This window comes from Otolemur garnettii, unplaced genomic scaffold (genome assembly GCF_000181295.1).
Source record: "Otolemur garnettii isolate 467f Iridium unplaced genomic scaffold, OtoGar3 scaffold00236, whole genome shotgun sequence".
NCBI lineage: Eukaryota > Metazoa > Chordata > Mammalia > Primates > Galagidae > Otolemur > Otolemur garnettii.
The window spans coordinates 1,091,380-1,097,379 of NW_003852631.1; the positions used below are offsets into that span (position 1 = coordinate 1,091,380).

The window sequence follows — 6,000 nt, forward strand, 5'->3', positions numbered from 1 at the left end:
GCTGGGATTACAGGTGTGAGACACCAGATCCAGCCAGCCTAAACTTTCTTAAGTTAAAAATATCTACTATTAGCTCTGCATTCTTGCCACGGGATGAAGCTGCAAGAAGGCTTTCACTACATCCCAGCATGGGATCAGGAGGGCTGGAGCAGGTAAGAGTGCAGCCAGCGCAGAACTGTGGAAACAGCTGTATTATATAGTATCTTAACAAGGTTGCTAAATGACACAAATCTTAGCACCTGGGGTAAAGATTAAGGAGGAAAAGCTGTGTGTTTGCCAGCAAAAGATCAAAAAGAAAGCATGCAAGGGGCCGCGCCTGTGGCTCAAAGGAGTAGGGTGCCAGCCCATATATACCGGAGGTGGCCAAAAAAAAAAATTGCCAAAAAAAAAAAAAAAACATGCAGGGGCTACAGGACTTCTTACAAAGACTGTAAGGAGAAAAGAATGTTGTTCTAGAAGGAGGCACAGCTGGAGATGGTTCCCTGAAGGTATCCCAGGCTGTAGGGACCCTGACACCTCACAAACCGTGCTCACAGTTAACAGTAAAAGCTATCAATAACAAAATTTTGTTTAGATAGTAAGGCACCACTGGGGAGATTATTGGATGCAAAATTTGTGATTTTTGATTAGATATTTGCAGATTAGCCAAGGTGAGAAACCAATGTTTCCTGTGACTGGAGGAAGCCTAATTACCCATAGTAACCCCATCTGAGGAGCCCTGAAACCAATCACTTTGCCAGTATGGCTGTGGTCATCAGGGGTCCTATTAATTAAGAAGGAGCCAAGCTCATTCTTCTCCATAACAGACAGTGGGAAGTTTGGAGCTTGTGTGGCCTCAGAGACCTCTGACACTATAAGGTCCTGATCCTAAACTGACTTCCTATTACTTCTCCAGCAAGCATCGATGGGATCATAGATACAGTCTTAGAAAATGGACTCAGACATTCCACAGCCTTCCAGAGAGACTCCCCTGCCTCATCTGCCTGGACTACCTTGTGGACCCAGCCACCCTAGGTGTGGGCACTGCTTTTGTAAGCCCTGCCTCTCTCTTTCCTGGGAAGGAGCCCAAACTCCTGCCCACCACCCTGTCTGCAGGGAACCATCACAGCAGAAAGACTTCAGAACTGATATCTGTGTGAAGAAGGTGGTTTCCCTGGCCAGAAAAAACATTCTCCGGCAATTCCTGAGCTCTAAGGAACAAATATGTGAAACCCATAAGGAGAGAAAGATGTTCTGTGAAGTAGACAGGAGCCTGCTGTGTTTGCTGGGCTCTAACACACTGTCCCAATGAAGGGGCAGCTGAGGACCAGTGGGAGAAACTAGTAAAGCAGATGGGATCCATGTGGGACAGGATCCAAGAAAATTAGGGAAACCTAAGTGAGGAGAGAAATGATAATGAACCATTGTAAGAACTATGTGCTTCTAGTGAAAAATATCACCAGGACCGACTATGGGGAGCTGCATCTAGTTCTCCATAAAGAAGAACAACATTTGGAGAAACTGAAAAAGGAGGTCCGGGGCGTCTTACAGCAACTCAAGAGAACTGAGGCCAGAATGGATCAAAAGAGGAAATGACTAGGGCGGTGCCTGTGGTTCAGCAAGCAGGGCACCAGCCCCGTATACCGAGGGTGGCGGGTTCAAACCTGGCCCCGGCCAAACTGCAACAAAAAAAATAGCCGGGCGCTGTGGCAGGCACCTGTAGTCCTAGCTCCTCAGGATTCTGAGGCAAGAGAATCACTTAAGCCCAGGAGTTGGAGGTTGCTGTGAGCTGTGAAGCCACTGCACTCTACCGAGGGAGACAAAGTGAGACCGTCTCTAAAAAAAGAAAAGAAAGAAACAACTAAAGGAAATGCAGGAGGAACTGATGGACATGTGCCATAAACCAGATGAGAAGCTGCTCCAGGATTTGGGAGACCTACTGAGGAGGAGTGAGTCTGTGTAGCTGCACATGCCCCGGCCTGTGCGTCCAGAGCTCAGTGTCAGAGCCATCACTGGACAGATAGAACTGCTGCGTGGAGATTTCTTTCAATAACGAAGTAACGTCAGGCTGTTTGATGATATGAAAAACTTCAAGTTTAGATTTTACAGTCAAGGTGCATCTTTGAATCCTGACAGATCTAACTATTTTGCTGCGTGGGGAGACCAGGCCTTCACCTCTGGAAAGTACTACTGGGAGCTGGATGCAGATGACTCTTGCGACTGGGCTCTGGAGGGCTGCAAGGATTCCTGGATATGCAGTCTTGGGGCAATGGTTGACTCTGGGGACGTGTGTCTTTTCTGTGTGAAGGAGGATAGTGAGTACACTGTCTGGACCACCTGCCCAGCGATTCATCAGTATGTAGAGAAACCTGTGGGCCAGGTTGGTGTTTCTTGATTTGGAGAGTGGCAGTGTGAGTTTTGTGAAAGCTGCCAAGAGTTCCCTCACATGGAAATACTGTGCTGGCTTCTTGTCTTCCCCTGTCAGGACTTTGATGAGCCACAGATGAGCAGGGATGAGGCAGGAACTTGACCATAAGTCTGGGAACTCCATGTGCTGGGGAGCCTCTCTCAATTGTACCTCTCAGTTTTTTTACCTTCATGGAACCTCATTTTATTATTAAATAAAATAGTGTAAAATGAAAAACATATCCCTTATTGGAATTCTTTGTAATAATGGACTAGAGGAGAAATGTTAAATGATTGTTTCAATCGATGGAATAGTATTTGATCAAATTCAACGCCATCATAACATTTCTCAGTAAACTGAGGAAATGTTTTTAACATGAACGTTAACCTCCCACAGAAAGGACGTGTAAATTGTACCTGTGTTTACCACCTAAAACTAAAGCCTATGGGATTCCACACTGATAATGAATTACATCTTTATAGGTAATAGAATTGGAGACAAAACTGAATCAGATATTCTTCCGCCTAACCAAGGACATCGACATAATTAATGCTTCCTTCACTCCCTTTCTTTCTTCTAAGATTCCCCTTTTATTTAGGCAAAATGTAAATTTCCTGGGCCTGATAAGAATGTAACCACACTTCCTCATTAGCCAGCCCACCCCTTCCTTCTCTCTGTATGCTTTCAAATGATGAAGGTTCCAGCTTCCCCTTCAGAAAAATAGCCACTGCTCATCGGCAGTTCATGTTTTTCCCAAATGCATCCTCAAAATCTTGGCTTAATAAACTGTTGATTGAAATCTTTGCCTCGGTCATTTACTTGAGCTCATATCCTCATTTCAGCCAGAAACAAGTCAGCTATGCCAACTCACTGCTCCTGTTGGGCCTGGTGCTAGACATCTTAGCTAATATAACAAGAAAAAAAGTATGAAGACTGAAAAGAAAGAAAGAAGCTCTCGTTGTTTGCATATAAACAACATGATTATATGCATAGAAAACCAAAAAACTGTTGTACCAACTGAGAGCACAGGAAGGTTACTGGATACAAGCTCAATTTACAAATATTAAGTTATTTTTCATTAACAATTAGAAAATATAATTTTCTTTCTTTCTTTTTTTTTTTTTTTTTTTTTTTGGTGAGACAGAGCCTCAAGCTGTGCCCTGGGTAGAGTACTATGGCATCACAGCTCACAGCAACCTCCAACTCCTGAGCTCAAGCAAGTCTCCTGCCTCCGCCTCCCAAGTAACTGGGACCACAGGCGCCCGCCACAACGCCCGGCTATTTTTTGGTTGCAGCCGTCATTGTTGTTTGGCGGGCCCAGGCTGGATTCGATCCCGGCAGCTCAGGTGTATGTGGCTGGCACCTTAACTGCTTGAGCCACAGGTGCCGAGCCAGAAAATGTAATTTTTATAAAAGGTGCCCTTTAGGGGTGCCCACAGCTCAGTGGCTAGGCCACTGGCCACATACACCCTGGCTGGTCAGTTCCGGGCCAGCTAAACAACAATAACAACTTCAACAACAGTAACCAAAAAATAGCTGGGTGTTGTGGCAGGTGCCTGTAGTCCCAGCTACTTGAGAGGCTGAGGCAAAAGAATTGCTTAAGCCCAAGAGTTTGAGGTTGCTGTGAGCTGTGACGCCACAGCACTGTATGTCAAGGGCGACATAGTGAAACTCTGCCTCAAAAAAACGAACAAACAAACAAAGAAAAAAACAGGCACCCTTTAGTATTCCCTGGAATAAATCTAAAATGGAATGTGTAAAGCCTTTACAAAGAAAAATATAAATCTTCCTACACAGTCTTCAGGGTCAATTCAACATGTCTTCCGTGAAATCTACCTTCAGCCATCCCCACACTATGCCTCTGAAGCACTCAGCATTGACCTCCCTGCTTAGCTAGTATATTTCATTGTAATCAGATGTTACTATGTTGTCTCTTCTGCTTTTATCGGAGCTTGGCAAGGGCAGGGGCTGTCAGCCCAGGTGACCATGGAATTTTTGTAATGACAGTGAAAATTAAATGAGAAATATTAGCTATTTATCAAGCGTCTACTATATAACAAGGTGCTGATGGGGATTGACATGTATATTATTTTTATTTATCAATTACTGACGCAGGAACTCACATGTGAATGCATGCACACCAGAAGTAGTTAAGCTCTTGAATAGTGAAGCGATGAGAGGACATAAACAAAGGCAAAAGAGAGGTCACTGCATGACTGCCGTGCTGGAAGGAAGGTTCTGTTAGGGCAAGAATGGGAAATCAGTCTGGGGATATAGGTAAGTCAGATTGCAGGAGGCCTTGAATGCCAGGCTAAGTTTTCCTGTTGAAAATGGGAGTCATTGAAGATTGGTACCATTATTACAGCCTTTTTAGAAAAACTAATGAAACAACTATATGCATAAAGACTGGGGTTAAGAATGACTAGAGCCGTGGTTCTCAACCTTCCTAATGCCGCGACCCTTTAATACAGTTCCTCATGTTGTGGTGACTCCAAACCATAAAATTACTTTTGTTGCAAACGGCTGGGGGTTACCACAACATGAGGAACTATATTAAAGGGTCGCGGCATTAGGAAGGTTGAGAACCACTGGACTAGAGGCAAGGAGGGCTAATAGCTATTAAAATACCCCCCCACCCCAGGTTGGGCACAGTGACTCACTACTCATAATCCGAGTGCTTTGGGAAGCTAAGGCGGGAGGATTGCTTGAAGTCAGGAGTGATTAGCCTGGGCAACATAGTGAGAGCCTGTCTCTATAAAAGAATTTTTTTTTTCAAGCACAAAATGAGGTCTACTGAGGAAGATTCACAGAAAAGGACAAGATATGGGTTTACAGAACAATATATTCATCACAGACAATGAATGGGACTCTTTGTCCTTTGTTGCTGCAAAAAGGGCTAAAAAATTAAACATGTATATATATTATTAGCTGGGCATTGCGGCACACATCTGCAGTTACTTGGGAGGCTGAGGTGGGAGGGTTATTTGAATCCAGGAGTTCAAGGTTGTAGTGAGCTATGGTTGTGCCACTGCATTTCAGAGAGAGACCTTGTCTCTAAAATAAAGATAAAAATAATAAGAAAATCTGGTATTTGTAACTTTTAAAATAGGTACAAAAACAAAAACAGGAAAAGTCTGATATAACACAAAACCAGGCCATAAATAAGTAGACTTGGTGGATTCATGGAGAAAAACTTAAACAAGATCTCTGTAGGGTAAGAAAAATGGAATATTTCAAGTAGGACAAATAAGAAGTACAAAAGTAGATGAGGGGGGAACCCCAATTAACCGAGGTTTCCACCATGGGGCTCAGAGGTGTCAGGTGTGGCTGACAGATAGGTGTGCACCGAGGTGAAGGGGATGAGGAATGAATGCTCCTGAGAAATAATGCAACTTAAGAGACCGGGCCAAATAGCAAGAGCCCAGATAGCAAGAGAGCACTGTCTTTGAGGGAGGCTGATTCCAAACCCAGCAGAGTGACAGGTACTCTGCGTCCTCATCCCAGCATGACCAGGTCAAAATAGTGACAGATGAAAGTCTAAAACTTCTGTACAACATGGGGACCCTAGAAGCACAACTGTCAACAAACTTTTTCCAACAAAAGAGCATGATCCA

General features: G+C 44.1%; 1 pseudogene; it reads left to right on the forward strand.

The window, feature by feature from the left end:
• The first annotated feature begins 1,395 nt into the window (after positions 1–1,395).
• LOC100941838 lies at positions 1,396–2,032 on the forward strand (annotated as a pseudogene).
• Positions 2,033–6,000: the final 3,968 nt, after the last annotated feature.